General features: G+C 47.7%; 1 long non-coding RNA gene across 1 annotated transcript; it reads left to right on the forward strand.

Annotated features, from left to right (window-relative positions):
- The first annotated feature begins 2,979 nt into the window (after window positions 1-2,979).
- LOC134911316 (uncharacterized) lies at window positions 2,980-19,255 on the forward strand. Its single transcript, XR_010176474.1, has 3 exons — window positions 2,980-3,038; window positions 17,999-18,104; window positions 19,004-19,255. It is a non-coding gene; the product is annotated as an uncharacterized LOC134911316 (long non-coding RNA).
- The last annotated feature ends 1,289 nt before the right edge of the window (window positions 19,256-20,544 follow it).

Raw genomic sequence — 20,544 nt, forward strand, 5'->3', positions numbered from 1 at the left:
TGGGATGTCTGTAGCCACCAGGCTAATGACTTCCTTACTTCCAGAGGAAGTACCATAGTCTGCGTTTTTATCATCTGATGTAACCCATTCCATTTGGAAAAGATCATACGTTATAGAGGCCTCAAATGGAATTGAGCATACTCCACCATGTCGATCGTCGACACCATAGATCCCATCACATGCATTGCTGCGTGAATGGATACCCTTTGACTGTGTAGCAGCTCCTGGACCCTCGACTGAATTTTGGTTATTTTGTTCAGCGGTAAAATGACTCTCTGAAGACTCAAATCCAACACAGCCCCCAAGTGAATCATCTATTGTGATGGAACAAGGGATGACTTTGCCCAATTTATGAGCCAACCGTGTCTCTGCAAACAAGCTATTGTCTGTTGCAGATGACACAAGCAATTCCTGAGATTGTGCCAGGATTAAAAAGTCATCGAGGTATGGAAAAATCCTTATCCCCTGCTGATGGAGATAAGCCGCCATTACCACCATAATTTTGGTGAACACTCTGGGAGCTGTGGCCAGTCCAAATGGTAGGGCCTGAAACTGAAAATGTTGCTGGAGGATAGCAAACCTGAGATTGCACTGATGGGATAGTGCTATAGAAACATGTAGGTAAGCATCCTGGATATCCAGGGAAACCATAAAATCCTCTGGCTCCATGGCCAAAATAATGGAATGTAAAGTCTCCATATGAAAACGAGGCACCCAAATGTATTTGTTCAGCACTTTGAGAATGGGTATAAGCCGGAACGACCCATTTGGCTTCTGGACAGGTTGGAATAAAAACCTTGTCCTCGTTGCGCAGGAGGAACTGGAATTATCACTCCTGACTGAAGCAACTTCTGAACTGCTTCTTGCAAAGCCCTGGCCTTTGTTTCCACCGAAGATGGGCTGGTACAAAAAACCTTTGAGAAGGGTGTTTCGTGAAGGCAAACCCATAACCGTGAGATATCACTTCTTGCACCGAGGCATCTGTGGTAGACTGCTGCCAGATCTGTGCAAAATGAAGAAGTCGGCCTCCCACCCCGGGATCCCACAGGTGGAGGCCCGCACCATCAGGCTGATGGCCTGGAAATACAAAAAATAAACAGTCCCAAGGCGCAAAAAAAGGACCTATGCAGCTCTATACACAAAAAGGGACCACCAAATCCCTATATATGCAAACAAAAAACAAATGGAGTATAGATAGCGCTCAGTCCCGTTCCAACATAAATGAATGTCCAAATATGACCTTTTCAGGATGTATCCTTTGCAATCGATGCCTAGCTTGTGAAGAACTTGTTAACTTCTGTTCATATAAGCATATGGTTCCTTCAGTAGGGAATATACCTCAAAGAAAACCAAATACAAAATGCATAGTGTAGTACGTTTGTGATAAAGCGATTACACCGACGTGAGCTGGAAAGGATCAGTGTGATAGAAGATCTGCATACCAAACTCACACTATGAAACGGTGAATAACTCCCATAAAGATATCTTTGACCACCAATCACCAGAAATGTGGATAAGCAAACCATACACACACCTTCACACAGTGATCCCTCTTATGGGACGTACCGTACTCACATAGCACGTAGCAGTTTTACTCTCATAGGGGTTTCTTTACTGCATCCTCCAACTGTGTGCTATTTATTGGAGGTAGTGATTTAACACTCACTCTCCAGGATTGATGCACACAAAAATAAAAAGGACCAGACAAGGACTTTAGAATACTTAAAAATTTAATACAGAAAAAATTAAAACACACATGGGATAGTGACATAAGATGGAAAAAATTGAGTCTACCTGAATGGCAACACACGGACGTTTGTATGCCTCTCAGAGAATACCCAAACGTCCTAATTCCGAATAATAAAAGGATGAATCAGTAATGCTCCTAGACCAGGGGTGGCCAACCCGCGGCTCTCGAGCCGCATGCGGCTCTTTCATCGTCCGCATGCGGCTCGATCCGCTCCTGGCCACCACTGCGCTACTTCAAAGGACTCTCAGCGGCGTGTGAGGAGAGGGGAGGAGAACGCAGCGCGTGCCTCTCCTGCCCTGACTCCTGCGGCGATGTCTAGCTTCAATTCGGTGCTGGACCATGAGTCAATTAGAGCTCGCGGTCCGGCAGCTAAGGCTCCTGATTGGCTGCCGGATCGCGAGCTCTGATTGGCTCACAGGCAGGCGCTGAATTGAAGATATACACTGCCACCGGAGTCAGAGGAACAGGAGAGGTGCGCGCTCTCCTCGCCTCCCCCACAACAGCAGCAGCAGCATGGTGAGCAACACTTGGAGGGGGGGGGGGGGGGGTGTGAGCCACTGTGGGGACATGTATCTGCACTGTGGCCAAAGCTGGCACTGTGGGGGCAAGTGTATCTGCACTGGGGGCATAGGGGGCATAGCTGGCACTGTGGGGGGCATGTGTGTCTGCGCTGGGGGCATAGCTGGCACTGTGGGGGCATGTGTATCTGCGCTGGGGGCATAGCTGGCACTGTGGGGGCATGTGTGTCTGCGCTCGGGGAATAGCTGGCACTGTGGGGGCATGTGTATCTGCACTGGGGCCATAGCTGGCACTGTGGGGGCATGTGTATCTGCGCTGGGGGCATAGCTGGCACTGTGGGGGCATGAGTCTCTGCGCTGGGGGCATAGCTGACACTGTGGGGTCATGAGTCTCTGCACTGGGGGCATAGCTGGCACTGTGGGGGCATGTGTGTCTGCACTGGGGGCATAGCTGTCACTGGGGGCATGTGTATCTGCACTGGGGGCATAGCTGGCACTGTGGGGGCATGAGTCTCTGCGCTGGGGGCATAGCTGACACTGTGGGGTCATGAGTCTCTGCACTGGGGGCATAGCTGGCACTGTGGGGGCATGTGTGTCTGCACTGGGGGCATAGCTGTCACTGGGGGCATGTGTATCTGCACTGGGGGCATAGCTGTCACTGTGGGCTCACAGGCAGGCGCTGAATTGAAGATATACACTGCCACCGGAGTCAGAGGAACAGGAGAGGTGCGCGCTCTCCTCGCCTCCCCCACAACAGCAGCAGCAGCATGGTGAGCAACACTTGGAGGGGGGGGGGGTGTGAGCCACTGTGGGGACATGTATCTGCACTGTGGCCAAAGCTGGCACTGTGGGGGCAAGTGTATCTGCACTGGGGGCATAGGGGGCATAGCTGGCACTGTGGGGGGCATGTGTCTCTGCGCTGGGGGCATAGCTGACACTGTGGGGTCATGAGTCTCTGCACTGGGGGCATAGCTGGCACTGTGGGGGCATGTGTGTCTGCACTGGGGGCATAGCTGTCACTGGGGGCATGTGTATCTGCACTGGGGGCATAGCTGTCACTGTGGGGGCATGTGTATCTGCACTGGGGGCTTAGCTGGCACTGTGGGGACATGTGTATCTGCACGGGGGTATATCTGGCACTGTAAGGACATGTGTAGCTGGCACTGGGGGCATATCTGGCACTGTAAGCACGTGTAGCTGGCACTGGGGGGGGCATATCTGGCACTGGGGCCATATCTGGCACTGTTAGGACATGTGTATCTGGCACTGGGGGCATATCTGGCACTGTTAGGACATGTGTATCTGGCACTGGGGGCATAGCTGGCACTGTGTGGACATGTGTATCTGGCACTGGGGGTATATCTGGCACTGTTAGGACATGTGTATCTGCACTGGAGGCATATCTGGCACTGTGGGGGCATGTGTATCTGGCACTGGGGGCATAGCTGGCACTGTGGGGACATGTGTATCTGGCACTGGGGGCATATCTGGCACTGTGGGGGCATGTCTATCTGGCACTGGGGGCATAGCTGGCACTGTGGGAACATGTGTATCTGGCACTGGGGGCATAGCTGGCACTGTGGGGGCATGTGTATCTGGTTCTGTGGGGCATGTGTATCTGGCACTGGGGGCATATATTTATTTGGCACTGTGTGGACATATGTGTATCAGGCACTGTGGAGGGGGGTATATGTATCTGGCACTGTGGAGGCACCCATTTATTGGCATTTTTATATGTATGTGGCACTGTACTGGGGCATTATATGTATGTGGCACTGTACAACATGACTAAAAACGGGTTTATGACACAAGGTCATACTCCTACAAATGTTTCAAGTTAGAGAGACTCCCGCACCAGATTATAGATAAATGATCCTTTGTAGGGAATATTTATGATATAACGTATTGTGCTGACCAAACAAATATTTCAACACAATTGTATTAAAGTGGTGCTGCTTGTTGATCTAAATATACAGATTTAAAGAGAAAGAAGAAAAGCAAATCAACTTTTAATAGCAGCACTCATTCCCTGAATTATTTTTTGATTACAAATATAATTTATTCAGATATTTTATTAGTAATAGTGTAAACTACGAAAAAGATTCTTAATACCCACATGCATTGGCGGATCCAGGGGGGGGGGGGGGGCACTCGGGCCCGTGCCCCCCCCTGTCGTTACCCAGGAATTGATATGGGGACACAAAACATAAAAAAAGCCGGGTCCCGACTCACTCAGGACGCGCTGTGAGCCGCAGCGCTGTCCTGTCCTGTCAATCAGTCTGGTGGGAGGGACGGAACGGAGGGAGGAACTTGGAAGAGGCGGAGGCCATGAAGAGTGTGATCTCCCGCCCTCCCCTCCTCCTCTGCTCCGCATGCTCTCCCCCCCACGATGAACTCCGCTGCTGTACCTGAGGTCGGGGCAGTTCGGTCCCTGGTCCCCCGGCTGGATGCCGCCGCACTCCCCGCTGATTCCCCTCTTCTCCCTCCTCAACCATGCGGCCGCCCCCTCCGCGTTTTCCGCTCCCCCCTGGCCGCATCCTGTGACTCCATGCTGGCGGCATTGTGGCCTCATACGGATCGGACTATACCCCCCGGCCTGACAGCGCTGCTGCTCACAGTGTCCATGGTAAGCGGTGGGGGCCTGGTCCCTGGAGGGAGTTATTTGGTGGGGTTTCTGGCTGCACACTCTCCTGCCTCTCTGTCCCTACCCCCTGGTGCCTCTGTCCCTACCCCCTGGTGCCTCTGTCCCTACCCCCTGGTGCCTCTGTCCCTACCTACTGGTGCCTCTGTCCCTACCCCCTGGTGCCTCTGTCCCTACCCCCTGGTGCCTCCGTCCCTTCCCCCTGCTGCCTCCGTCCCTTCCCCCTGCTGCCTCCGTCCCTACCCCCTGGTGCCGGCTCCGTCCCTACCCCCTGGTGCCGGCTCCGTCCCTACCCCCTGGTGCCTCTGTCCCTACCCCCTGGTGCCTCTGTCCCTACTCCTTGCTACCTTTGTCCCTACCCCCTGGTGCCTCTCTCTGTCCCTACCCCCTGGTGCCTCTGTCCCTACTCCTTGCTCTCTCTGTCCCTATTCCCTGGTGCCTATCTCTGTCCCTACTACCTCTGTCCCTATTTCCTGGTGCCTCTCTCTGTCCCTTCTCCCTGCTACCTCTGTCGCTACTCCCTAGTACCATATAAAACGTGTATAACATGCTCTACCTGGCGCAATGTGTATAGAACACTAACTGGTGCAATGTGTGTAACGTGTTCTACCTGGTGCAGTGTGTATAACGTGTTCTACCTGGCGCAATCTATATAACGTGCTCTACCTGGCGCAATCTATATAACGTGTTCTACCTGGCGCTATCTATATAATGTGTTCTAGCTGGCGCAATCTATATAACGTGCTCTACCTGGTGCAGTTTGTGTAACGTGCTCTACCTGGCGCAGTGTGTGTAAAGTGCTCTACCTGGCGCATTGTGTATAACGTGCTCTACCTGGCGCAATCTGTATAGCGTGCTCTACCTGGTGCAGTGTGTATAACGTGTTGTAACTGGTGCAGTGTGTATAACGTGTTCTACCTGGCTCTGTCTGTATAACGTGTTCTACCTGGCGCAGTGTGTGTAACGTGTTCTACCTGGCGCAGTGTGTGTAACGTGCTCTACCTGGCGCAGTGTGTATAATGTGCTCTACCTGGCGCAGTGTGTGTAACGTGCTCTACCTGGCGCAGTGTGTGTAACGTGCTCTACCTGGCGCATTGTGTATAACGTGCTCTACCTGGCGCAATCTGTATAGCGTGCTCTACCTGGTGCAGTGTGTATAACGTGTTGTAACTGGTGCAGTGTGTATAACGTGTTCTACCTGGCTCTGTCTGTATAACGTGTTCTACCTGGCGCAGTGTGTGTAACGTGTTCTACCTGGCGCAGTGTGTGTAACGTGCTCTACCTGGCGCAGTGTGTATAATGTGCTCTACCTGGCGCAGTGTGTGTAACGTGCTCTACCTGGTGCAGTGTGTGTAACGTGCTCTACCTGGCGCAGTGTGTATAACGTGCTCTACCTGGCGCAGTGTGTATAATGTGCTCTAGCTGGCGCAGTGTGTATAATGTGCTCTACCTGGCGCAGTGTGTATAATGTGCTCTACCTGGCGCAGTGTGTATAACGTGCTCTACCTGGTGCAGTGTGTGTATCGTGCTCTACCTGGCGCAGTGTGTGTAACGTGCTCTACCTGGTGCAGTGTGTATAACGTGCTCTACCTGGCGCAGTGTGTATAACGTGCTCTACCTGGTGCAGTGTATGTAACGTGCTCTACCTGGTGCAATGTGTGTAACGTGCTCTACCTGGCGCAATGTGTATAGGGTGTTCTAACTGGCGCAATGTGTGTAACGTGCTCTAGCTGGTGCAATGTGTATATAACGTGCTCTACCTGTGTGGTGTAATGTGAATTGGTACTGTTATGTGGCCATGCTCTTTCCCCATGAAGCCACACCCCTAAATTCGAAGGCACGCACTGTCCTTGGTTTGAAATATGGCAGGGGGACCACCAATTTACTTTCTGTCAACGGGCACTGAAATGTCTAGTTACAGCTCTGGGGCAGAGTGTCCTGTTGGCTACACAGCCCAGCAGCATTGTCACCCCCTCCTCCCCCTCGCAATACTTTTGTAGTGTCCAAATCAAGTCTGTTTTTATATTTGAATAATTAATAAGATTAATATGAACCTTCATTCCGATGGGACCCAGAAAAGGACAGATAGGACCCCAATTTTTAAAAGTGAGGGGTCCGTGGGACCCACTTTTTTTGGGGCTCAGCGCGATCACTGACACTTCTTTTTTATTTTATTTTTCAAAAGGAGAACCACACTCCTTATCTGGGAGCACGCGTGCCTTAGGTGCATGTAAATATAACTATTACTGTTCCCATATTATGGTGCCCCCCCTTTCATTTTCTTCTGGATCCGCCCCTGCCCACATGTGATATAAGTACCTTTATTGTTACCACATATGATGTATTATATGTCCCCTTTATTTTAAAGGGGACAAATGAGTGAAATATTAAAACAATAGAGACAGAATAACGTGTAAGAAAAAATAAATTAAATTTATGTGTATAAAGATGTATTTAAAAGAAAGTGCTAGTACGCTGTCTTGATTTATGGATCAATAAATACCTGTGATTCAAGGAATTTTTAAATGGTTTATTTAATTTGTTGAAACAACCACTGACTCTTTCTAGCCAGTAATGTTTATACAGGGTTACAGAATGTATCAGTGTTGTAACATTTCTGATGAATTCTCAATTTTGTAGATCACAATGCAACATTTGTTGCTATATAGTAAAGTGATGAGAATGTTAGGAACAACACTGCAAATATCCGGATGATAGTTTATCTGTCTGTTATAAACATGAGGTTATTATTGCCTTCATTAATGCCGGTATACGATTACATGCTGACAAATTGTTCTTTGATATTGGGTATTATAAATTACCCCTATTGGAATGTGTGCTCACTAGCCACTACTCCTTCATTGATATCCTGCTATTATAGCAATATCCTCGATGAGACTTGCAATTTCGCACAGTACTATCTTAAAAATAAGCCTGCTTAAGCACCTCTCTGCTGCAGATACTGCTGTCTTAAATATACAGCTGACCCAGACACATATGATTAAAAAGTTGGTAATTCTCTCCTTTCATAACCACTGTTTAATTTGATCCCAGTGGTATGTGTTCACTATAAATGGAGCATATCAAATTTTTCAGAGGTATAAATGGCTTATTTTAATCAGATTCACACAGTACTAGCTCAAAAGTGAACCTGCTTGAGCACCTATTCATTGGATTATATAGGAAGGAAACATGGGATTTATATATGCATTTTGATACTATTGCAGATAATGCTGTCTTGCATAAACAGCTAATCCAAACACATATAATTCCCAGATTGGTAATAACACCCTTACATAATCACTGTTTGTTATTGTCCCAGTGATGTGTGCTAACAATAAATCGAGCATGCCAAAATTTCAGAGGTGTTAGTAGCTTGTTAGAATCTGTCATATATGGATGTAGCAATTCAAGCCCCTGTTGCTGCCTGAATATCTGGCTGGTATTGCCATGCAGCACAGGCTCACGTTAACAGTTAACACCTTGATATGTGTTGTAAAGTTTATTACAAACAGGCTCAATTTATTCACAACCTCAAATAACTCTCCTTCCTCATAAGAGAGCCATCATATACCATATGTCTCTCATATACATGATGTATCGTAGGTGGCTAGCACTGGGAGGAAACCCTCCTATCTTCTGTATACACTATGCCAGCATGTATCGTTTAATCTAAGTAGTAACCCTTACTAATGATTTTGATATGCACAGGTTATTAATACATGATGATTTTAGTACTGACAGCGCACAGCAAAGCCGATGCGCATTTCACTTTGTTAAGCTTCGTCAGGGCTTATAGTATTGAGCGCCCGCCTCAGGAAGCATATTTATTGTAGCTCATGGCCAATCCGAGGAGAGTAACATTGGATAGACCAATGCTTTTATCCAGACAGGGAATTCAAATCCCTGTCCGTTATGTCCATCAAGTCTGTGAGCGGCGGCCGCTAATTACAGGCAGCTGCAGCGCATCTCCCCTTCTTACTGGTTAGCGCTTGCTGAGCGGCTCGGCAATAGCCGCTAATTACAGCGACCCGCGGCACTGATCCTCTCCCCACCTCTTAGTAAATAGGCTGACTTGTTCCTGGGCAAATAAAAACGCCCTGGAATCTGATGAATGACTAATTAGTCCAATCCCATTGTTATAGGAAACGACAGGCAATCTGACAGTTATAATAAATTCAGTTCCTAAATATTAGACTGCGAACAACATCAGCTAGCGATCAACTCAGAATAACCCCCATTATCCGCCCAGCTATACTGGATAATGTCTGTGCAAAAGTAACCATGGGGGTTCAACTTGAACCTGTACCTGCCTTGAATTATTCAGGAGGCTTTGGTGAAAACTAAAACAGTTTGCACATACTGTAATCCATTTTCTCTTACGTCCTAGAAGATACTGGGGTTCCATTTAGTACCGTGGGGTATAGATGGGTCCACTAGGAGCCATAGGCACTTTAAGAATTTGATATTGTGCACTGGCTCCTCCCTCTATGCCCCTTCTACCAAACTCAGTTTAGAAAATGTGCCCGGAGGAGCCGGTCATGCTTATGGAAGCTCCTGAAGAGTTTTCTGCATTTATTTTATATGTTTGTTATTTTTTAGGCAAGGCTGGATGGAACCAGCCTGCCTGCTTCGTGGGACTTGGGGGGGGGGCAGCCTCCTGAAGGGTTAATGGTCCCGTTCCCTGCTGACAGGACACTGAGCTCCTGAGGGACCTATTCGCAAGCCCCACCATGGTGAGCGTACCTTCCCGCAGCACACCGCCACCCCTAACAGAGCCAGAAGAAAGAAGAGTGATGAGTACTAAGCCAGCGTCCCGACTAGCGGGTCGCCGGCCATTATGATGGCATGAGGATACAGAGACGCACGGCTTCTAACCAGGGCGGAATGCATCTCCAGACCCAGTACACAGCTGCGTCTCAGTACACTGTACACAGTACCCACACTGGCAAAAACAGCCTTAAAACGGTTTTCTCTCCATTTTAAGCAACAGATTACCTCAGTCAGTGTAAATAAAGCAGGAAGATTGCGCGTCATTGAAGGGGCGGGGCTTCACTATGAGAGGATCCAGCAGCTCACCAGTGCCATTTTCCCTCTGCAGTGGACACAGACGCTGACTGACAGAGACGCTCAGCTTCTCCAGTGTGACTCCAGATTACCTCAGCGGTACCAGGGGGTCATAGCAGGGGGGGAGCGATTATTAGTGTACTAAGTCCCCTATCAAGGTACTTAGTCTGCGACCCAGCTAAGCTTGGCATTAGCGATAAGGGTGCGGTGGGTGTGGCTCCAAATTACTCTGTGTCTCCCTGAAGGGCTCTTTGTGAGTTAATTGTGCTTAATCTTTTCCTGTGTGTGTGCTGTCACAGTTACATTATGTCAGGCAAAGAGTGTGTTTCTTGTACAGCGGAGTGTTCCCCTTCACCAGGGGGCTCACTACTGGGTATTCAGGGCCGTGCACCTTCCCAGAATAGCAGGGCTGAACCGGCGTGGGTTAATTCCCTTAAGGGAATGATCTCAAATATTTCTACAAAGCTATCCCGCAATGAGAAAGAGACGCAATACTTAAGACAGACTGTGGATGAGTTTATGAACAGAGACTCAGTCCCCAAACCAGCGTCTCAATCCACTCCCATTTGTCCGCAAAAACGATCTCTGGCCCATATCCTGCAGTCCGACTCTGACGCTGATGGGTCAGATATGGAGGAGGGTGAGGTGGATTTGGAGGGGGGGGGGGGGGGGGGGGGGATGCTACTCTGTCACAGGGAATAGAGGCTCTTATAGAGGCTATCAGAGATGTTCTGCAAATTCCTGATAAGGTGTCAGAGGAGTGTGAGGAATCTTATTTTAATGTAAAAAAGAAGTCCTCAGTCACTTTTCCTGGGTCAAAGGAATTGAATACCCTGTTTGAAGAACCATGGGTAAACCCTGATAAGAAATTTTAAATCCCTAAAAGGTTGCTCTAATCTTTTCATTTTCCTCCGGATAGGAAAAAATGGGAAAATTGTATTGCCTATCCCTGGTGCAGCCTCCCTAAAAGATACGGCTGATCGTAAAATTGAGACTACACTCAAATCATTGTACACACTGGCTGGGGTGGCCCAAAAACCCACTATTGCATGTGCGTGCATCACAAAAGCCATTGCTAAATGGTTAGGTAACCTAATTGAGGGGTTAGATTTCTTGTCTAGGTAGGATGTTGTTTTACTCCTGCAGTATATACAGGACTCTGCAAACTTTATGGTAGAAGCCATAAAAGAGATTGGTTTGCTTAATGCACGTACCACCGCTATGGCAGTGTCGGCACGCAGGGGCTTGTGGCTACGCCAGTGGACTGCTGATGCGGACTCCAGGAATGGCGTGGAATGCCTACCATTCACAGGAGAGGCCTTGTTTGGAGATGAACTAGACAAATGGATCTCCAAAGGTACTGCAGGTAAGTCTACGTATCTTCCTTCTCCAGCTCCCCCAGCCAGGAAAGCTTATTCAGCTTCAAATGTACAGTCCTTTTGGACCAACTTTAAGGGAAAATCCAGAGGTGTTCTACGGCCTCCAGAGGCGCAAGGGGTAAACCACGCAAACCAGCAGCTGCAGGTGTTCAGGAACAGAGCTCAGGCTCTGCTTCCTCAAAGCCTTCAGCATGCTGGTGGGCCGCGAGGCCTGGAGGTCTGTCAGGTGGGAGCACAACTGGTCACATTCGTGCCGGGATCCTTGGGTAATAGATCTTATTTCCCAGGGCTACAGACTGGAGTTCCAAGAGCTCCTACCTCACAGATTCTTCAAATCAGGCTAACCAGCTTCACAAGAGGCAAGTATAACTTTACAGCAGGCCATCCAAAAATTGGTACAGACTCAAGTCATTGTTCCAGTTCCACCTCATCTACACAACAAGGGGTACTATTCCAACTTGAACCTCATGTCCTTGAACCCATTCTTAAGAGTGTTCAAGTTGAAGATGGAGTCTCTGAGAGCGGTGATCTCAGGTCTGGAGTAAGGGGAATTCCTTGTGTCTCTGGATATCAAGAATGCGTACCTTCACATTCTGATCTGGCCGCCTCATCAGGCTTATCTACGGTTTGCACTACAGAACTGTCACTACCAGTTCCAGGACCTCCAATTTGGTCTCTCCATGGCACCGAGGGTGTTTACCAAAATGATGGCAGAGATTATGTTTATACTCCGCAAGCAGGGAGTGAACATAATTCCGTACCTGGATAATCTTCTGATAAAGGCGCCGTCCAGGGAGAGGTTGTTGGACAGCATTGGCCTCTCAACCAAACTTCTCCAGGATCACGGGTGGATTCTGAACCTCCCGAAATCTCACCTAGAACCAACACGGAGGCTCCCATTCCTGGGAATGATACTGGACACGGAGTCGCAGAAAGTGTTCCTCCCATTGGAAAAGGCATTGATAATCCAGTCGAAGGTTCGGGATGTCCTGAAGCCAACCCAGATACCGGTGCAACTATGCATTCGCCTTCTGGGAAAAATGGTGTGCTCTTATGAGGTACTTCAATACGGAAGTTTCCCGCACGACCCTGTCAGCTCGATCTGTTGGACAAATGGTCCGGATCGCATCTTCACATGCACCAGAGGAGTCGTCTGTCGCCAAAAGCAAGGATCTCTCTTCTGTGGTGGCAACAGACCTCTCACAATGTCAAGAGTGGGAGGTTCGGAATACAGGACTGGATCCTGTTAACCACGGACGCAAGCCTCCGAGGTTAGAGAGCAGTCACCCAGGGGGTGCAGTTTCAAGGAAGATGGTCAAGTCAGGAAGTTGTCCTTCCAATCAACATTCTAAAACTCAGGGCCATATACAGTGCCCTTCTGCAGGCCTCTTATCTTCTTCAGGATCGGGCCATTCAAGTCCAGCCGGACAATGTAATGGCAGTGACGTACATAAACTGACAGGGCGGAACGAAAAGCAGAGCAGCAATGTCAGAGGTGTCAAGAATTCTCTGGGCAGAAAGAAACGCTGTGGCGTTGTCAGTGGTCTTCATTCCGGGAGTAGACAACTGGGAAGCAGACTTCCTCAGCAGACACGACCTGCACCCGGAAATGTTCAGGCGTTTGACACGTTGGTGGGAATATCCACAAATCGACATGATGGCCTCTCGTCTCAACAAGAAGCTCATGCGGTATTGTTCCAGGTCGAGAGACCCACAGACAGTGGCGGTAGATGCTCTGATGACTCCATGGGTCTATCAGATGGTGTACGTTTTTCCTCCATTTCCTCTGATCCCAAGAATTCTCAAAAGAATAAAACGGAAAAGGTTCAAGTAATCCTCATTGCTCCGGACTGGCCAAGAAGGGCCTGGTACGCATACCTTTCGGAGATGCTCCTTGAAGATCCGTGGCCTCTACCTCTTCGCGAGGATCTTCTGCAAAAGGGCCCGTTCGTCTATCAGGATTTACCGCGGCTACATTTGATGTCATGGAAGTTGAACGGCTAATTCTAGCCAGAAGAGGGATCCCTAATAAAGTTATCCCAACTATGATCCAAGCCAGGAAGGGGGTATCATCTAAACATTACCACCGTATTTGGAAGAAATACGTCTTTTGGTGTAAAAGCAGAACTTATTCTGCGGTGGAATGTCACATGGGACGTTTCCTGCTTTTTCTGCAGGCAGGTGTGGATGTGGGCCTACGTCTGGGCTCCATAAAAGTCCAGATTTTGGCCTTGTCCATTTTCTTTCAAAAACAATTGGCTTCTCTCCCGGAGGACCAGATGTTTTTGAAAGGTGTTCTACGCATACAACCTCCCTTTATGCCTCCCATGGCACCTTGGGATCTCAATTTGGTGCTGCAGTTCCTCCAATCGGACTGGTTTGAACCATTACAGGAGGTGGACGTAAAATGTCTTACATGGAAGACCATCACACTGTTGGCCTTGACTTCAGCAAGACGTGTGTCGGGGCTTTGTCTCACAAGAGCTCCTATTTAATTTTCCATGAGGACAGAGCTGAACTCAGAAAGTGATGTCTGCATTTCACATCAACCAACCTATTGTGGTTCCGGTTATCACTGACACTTCCGCTGCTTCAAAGTCTTTGGATGTTGTGAGGGCTTTGAAGGTATACGTAAAGAGGACAGCTCGTCACAGGAAATCCGACTCGCTGTTTGTTCTATATGATCCCAATAAAATTGGGTGTCCTGCTTCAAAGCAGACAATTGTACGCTGGATCAGGCTCACTATTCAGCATGCTTATTCCACGGCAGGTTTGCCGGTTCCAAAATCTGTACAGGACCGCTGTACTAGGTCGGTGGGTTCTTCCTGGGCGGCTGCCGGGGTGTCTCGGCTTTACAGCTCTGCCGAGGGGCTACTTGGTCTGGTTCGAACACGTTTGCTAAGTTCTACAAGTTTGATACTTTGGCCTCTGAGGACCTTCAGTTTGGTCAATCAGTTCTGCAGGAACCTCAGCACTCTCCCACCCGGTTTGGGATCTTTGGTACATGCCCATGGTACTAAATGGAACCCCAGTATCCTCTAGGATGTAAGAGAAAATAGGATTTTAATTACCTATCGGTAAATCCTTTTCTCGTAGTCCGTAGAGGATACTGGACGCCCGCCCGGTGCTTTGTTCTTCCTGCACTGTTACTTGGTTAAGTATTGTTGGTTCAGCTGTTGCTGTTCCGGTTTAAAGTTGGGTTAGCATGGCTTTCCTCTGTATGTGTGTGCTGGTTTGTAATCTCACCACTATCTTTATCTATCCTTCTCTCAAAGTATGTCCGTCTCCTCGGGCACAGTTTCCTAGACTGAGTCTGGTAGGTGGGGCATAGAGGGAGGAGCCAGCCCACACTATCAAACTCTTAAAGTGCCCATGGGTCCTAGTGGACTCGTCTATACCCCATGTTACTAAATGGAACCGCAGTATCCTCTACGGAATACAAGAAAAGGATTTACCGGTAATTAAAATCCTATTTTGAACCAGATCTGAGAGGTTAATCCAGCTTTGTAAGACAAACGTGAAATGAGTGTTGGTGCTGCTGCGGCAAGTGTATCCTCCTCACCCTTGCCTCTCTTAGACATGATAAACAAATCACACACCTGTACAGTGTTAACTACCCAATTTGTGACTGAAATCACTTTAAAACATGTTAAAGTGACATCAAATCTGATCCCTCCCTGCTTTGCACCAGTATTGACGATCAGAATACACAGAAACTGACAGAAATAGTAAAGTCAGCAATCACACTAGCAATCAGTCACAGGTTATACATTAGTATAATAAGCAATATACGCACATATTCAACTACAGATACATTTCAGGTATGTAGGAGAAGCATATTATTGCATTACCTTATATAGGACTTTAAACGTATTCAGTCGCACAGCGAAAGAAACAGCAACAATAGTTTACAGACTCATATGCATCAGGCACTTATCCAACTACTCGTACTTAATGGTAGGTAGACACTTAGTGCTGTATCGCCCAGCTCAGGAGAGTGGGATACAGGGAGACTTCACCCCGCTTCCAGGATCGATCAACACGTTAGTGAACGCTGAGTGGATCCAGATTCTAATAGTGTACACAAACGCCCAGTGAACCTACAGTGAACACAGACGCCAAGTGAACACCGATGCACCAGTCACACAGCCGCCTATGCTGCACCTGGGTCATTTAGATACACAGCGTCTCAGACGGAAGCGAGAAATCGGTTCAAGTGGGAAAATTGGAGGATACTGGTCATGAACCGGATGGGGGGGGGGGGGGGGGGGCGACCAGGGGAGCATCTCACTCCCCACTGCTGACATCAACCCCAGGGATCGCGGCCTTACACTAATCCCTAGCCTTTGATCCCTGGGGCCTAGCGCTGGTGCACCCAAGGTGGCAGCCGCGTCAGCTACTGTTCGGTAGCCTTCTCCCGAAAACAGTGCGGCTGTGTCTTGCGTCTCCCATGCTAAGCGGAACCGATGCCTTACATTCTCCCCGTGCTCCGGCCACAGCCTGGTAACGTCCACTGGACTTGCTAGTACATCCGACACAGACGCCCGCCGAAACAGCACTGTACACGTGGGTAAGTGTTATCGCGACCCAGCGGAGAGTTGTTGGAGCGACTCTTTCTAAGGTGCATGTAAGATGCTTTTTATAAAACCTAGCTCAAAAAAAAGATAAGACTATAAAAATAAATTAAATGACAAGCTTATGGCTGCCAAAATCAGCAGCCCAAGATCGTGGCCCGGCTCCTGCCGCACCAACAAAAAAACTGAATATAGGGGACATAGGGGACCGGTATATTGCATTCTGGGAGGCCGAAAGCTTTGATCGTTGGTGCCAATCCGCTGATGCTACCTCATATCCCAATGTTTATACTGTGGATAACCTGTGGACCCTGCAGGAGAAATACAAAATATTTGTGAAACATGAAAAGATTGTGCAGATGTTAGAGCCAGAAAGTGCATGTGAGCGAGATTATAGATCATGCTGGATGGCAATTTGCAACTGCTTGCTCATAACGCAATGTTTGTCAACAATAGGCCGCTCATATCCGTTACCATTTACCAAGTATCCAGTAGTGTATAGAGCTTTATACCGAACGACCTCATGCGTTTTTAAATGTTTAAAAATACCACTTCATATATGTTTTAATTTTTTTTGCTTTCTTTTTCTATGAGCTGGGCAGGCCAACATAAGAGTGAGAATGCACAATGGGCAGCAGTGCAGCAGGAAGAGACCTGACAGGGAGTTCATGCCTGTATGACAGTGTGAGAGAAATTTTATGCAATCCACCTAGTCATAGTATTTTGTGTTCCAGATTGCTATTTAACAGACCAGTCACAGTGGCAAACGCAGGATTTTTAGTGGGGGTTTTCCAAAAGCAATCCACAATCTCCCACTCTGTGGAACATTGGAGTAAGCGAGGGAGTCTTGGGGAGTGATAGAAGAACCTGGTAATAACCCTAGACATTAATGTAAACATTGGTCTTTTTATATACGGAATACTGTATGGAATACAGTATTGATATTTAACACTATAGGTTGTCTATACTATATGTCAAACATATTTAAATAATACAAATAAGATAAGTGGTCAGGATAAGGTTAAACATACCATAATTAATAAATACACAAACATAATAGATTAAAGAAAAAATTAGGGTGCGCTATCAATAGCAGCTGGTTAGGGGTGGTAAATTCCCCGGAAAGTTGATCAAAAGAAAAGACAAAAATACCAGCACTAGCTGCTCATAATAGAACAATTGAATTTAAAAACTCCGAAAGGCTTGTTTAAACTTAAACACATTTATTATCAGCACAAAAGTAACCATGATGTTGTTACCAGTGATGTAAATGCAGATTTTGTCCACCTCATGAGTACTGGAAGATCCTTTAGAAGTGTCCTTAGGAATAAGGAACGGATCCAGGTGGGTGGATGCTGCAGTAGAAAGTCCGATCTTTAGCACAGGAGAGTCCAATAAGTGCCGGCAAAATTGTGGATGTCAAAACAGGCAAGGAGGCTCAGCGCGTTTCGCTGGTTAATATAATCCAGCTTCCTCAGGAGCACTTGCAGTTCTGTACTTTCTAAGCTCAAATTCTCCCACCTCATGGTAAGGCTCCTGTCTTTTCTTTCTAGTAGCTACTCTCTGGTCCAGTGCACTGATTGAAAACTCAGATCTACACATACAGCAAACTGGATAGAAGAATCTGCTACAACTGTGCATGTGCAGCTGCTCTGCTCTGTCCCTTAAATTGCATAATGTGACGGCAGTTCTAGTAATCGTATTATATAACACTGCTAATGTTGTCAGAATTTGAGCCACTTGCCAAGAGGAGGGGGGTTTCCAGCAACCAGAAACCCCCCTGTGTTTGCCTATGAGTCAGTACATCTATACAATAGTTATGGTTCATGAAGACTACCAGTTGATAAGTGTATATTATAATGTAATTGTTGGGTACTGCGCAGGATCAATGTATTAATAAGCCAGTGCAGCGTTGGATCATAACAATGTCATAGAGATTGTTTCATGTCTGTCATTTTATTTAAAAAGTGCTGCTTTTTATATTACTGTAAGTTTCAGTTTTCTTTTAAGTCTGATATCATAACTTATATTATCTATAAAATAAAGTCACCAATCTGCATTGCTTTTAGGGTACTGAAGCCATTTCTGAGTAATCCTCTGGTTCAGTGGAGTAAACTGGTCCGTAGCGGGAGCAAAACTCAAGCCAGTGAGACTGGAGACGTTGTCAATGAAAAGGTCAGTATTGTGTAACTTACCTTTATTAATAATATTATTGTTTATTTATTAGGCATTAGATTGTACACAATGCAGTGCATAGGACAGCTACAAACACACATAACACTGTATAAGTATATAGCAAATAACAAAATATAACAATAAAATCACAGGCAGAAAGGGAAAGTGATAGGCTGCGGTGGGAGGTTAGGTTTAGGCGGGATTAGTATGAAATCCTGGTAGTCTGACAGCGGGATCCCGACCACTAGTATGCCAGAAGCGGGGCGAGCACTAAAAAGCCCCTTGCGGGCTTGCTGCGGCCATGGTGGCTCGCTGCAGGTAGAGAAAAGCCCGTGGCGCGGCGGTATTTCAGTCAGGATTCTGGTATCGGCATAGTGACCTCTGGGATCCTGACTAGAGGTATTGTAACCGCTTCCCGGTTTATGCATGGATTGGGATTAGACCATGGGGGGAGGGGGGTTAGGGTTAGGTATCACTGGGGGGAGGTTAGGTTTAGGCAATAAGACAGGAGGGTAAGGGTTAGGCAGCGGGGAGGGGGGTTAGGTTTAGGCACCACCGGATTAGGGTTATGCACTAAGGGGGGAGGTTATGGTTAGGGGGTTGGGGCGGGGGGATAGCATACTTATCTCGCTCCCGACGGGATTTTAAACATCCCGTCTGCTGGTTAAACAAACCGAAACTGCAAGGGAGAAGGTAACAGCTCTGAAAGATTCTATAATCCTGATCCTGCACCTGAGTAATTTATTAGGAGAGTCTTAGGATGGGTTAGAACGTCGATCAGATGCAGAAAAAGAAAATTATAATTATGTATTTATTTGCTACTCTGTTATTTTATAATATATGACTATATATTGTGAATAATGTTTGTTTTGTTTTTTCAAATTTTTCCTGGTATTCAGGCAAACACCCACATGCTTGAAATTGAACAGCGTCTGCAGGGTGTGATTAAGGCTAGGAATCGCATAAGAGGTCTGCCGCTGTCTTCTGAAGGACATGTCGACTACCTAACTCAAGAGGCCACAGATCATGAAAACCATCTGAGCCATATATACCTTGGCTGGGCACCTTACATGTGACAACTCTTCATCAAGACTCACTGAGCCCAGACTGACTTCACGTTAGGATTTACATTCCACTATGCCAATCAGCAATGTACAAAATACAATACCGTACGTTAATCATTAGGCATATAGAATTAAAATGTAGTCAATATCTAATTGGGTCAATATAGACCTTTGCAATATGAGCATTTATCCACTTTGGAATTTGTTTCCTGAATGTACAGTAGCACCTTTAAAAAAAAAAAAAAATCCATATATATTTTTTCCTTTGGCTCAATAATTTTTTTCAGTCTTCTAAATAATAGGTGATCTATCAAAGACCAGAAGAGAGACCATGGAAGACTGACCATGGAGGACCTCCCCAGAAAATGCAAGTGCTTCCAATGCTTTTTTTGGAATAGTTATCTGCCTGCCAAAAGCACAGCCATAACGATCACCTGGCTGATACCCTAGATGCAGAACTCCAGGCTGCTGAGTAGCTCCTCCAGGGTTCCTCATCGTCTGCGGGCTTGGCGGGGGGGGGGGGGGAGGTGTGATGGAGAAGGTGGGGTGACATGAGAGGTGGCTGCTCCCAGTCAGATCCCGCACTTTGTACGGATCAGTCCACCACCGCCTGTAGTTCTCCTCCTCTGTCATCCTGGGAGCATCCTGGCCGTCTGGCTCACGAGGCAGATGGGAACAAGGATGTGACGTGTGCAAAATGACGCAGAGTATGCTGCGCGCTGCAGCCTCAGCATCACTGCAAAGCATTACTCAACATCAACACATACGGGACTCTTCTTAGAGTCAGGAACCATGAAACTCTCTGGGACCCTAAGCAGCTGCCTAGGTGGCATAGTGGTAAATCTACTACATTATAGGGGGTCATTCCGAGTTGATCGTAGCTGTGCTAAATTTAGCACAGCTACAATCAGGCACTCAGACATGCGGAGGGGGGACGCCCAGCATAGGGCTAGTCCGCCTCGCATGTCAGTGCCGGGCACCCCCCGCCGAAATGCAAAATCATCGCACAGCGGCGATGCTTTTTCATCTCAGGAGTTACTCCCGGCCAGCGCAGATCCTGCTGCTGGCTGGGAGAACCTCTTCGCTGCCCCGGGTTGCAGCGGCTGCGTGCGATGTCACACAGCCACTGCGGCCCGCCCCCACCCAGCGACCACCTCTGTCTCAGAGGCGATCACTAGGCAACTACGACCTTTGGCCGTCTGGCATGCACCGGCGCAATGCGGCGCCGGCGCATGAGCAGTTCCAACCCGAACTATGCACTGCGATAAACTGCAGCGAGCGATCGGGTCGGAATGACCCCCATAGACATGTGGTAGTAGGACATCCATAGGATTACAGTATTTTAACTGCTTTTAGAATGGTGTAAAATAAACATC

Source organism: Pseudophryne corroboree, chromosome 4, assembly GCF_028390025.1.
Source record: "Pseudophryne corroboree isolate aPseCor3 chromosome 4, aPseCor3.hap2, whole genome shotgun sequence".
Classification (NCBI taxonomy): domain Eukaryota; kingdom Metazoa; phylum Chordata; class Amphibia; order Anura; family Myobatrachidae; genus Pseudophryne; species Pseudophryne corroboree.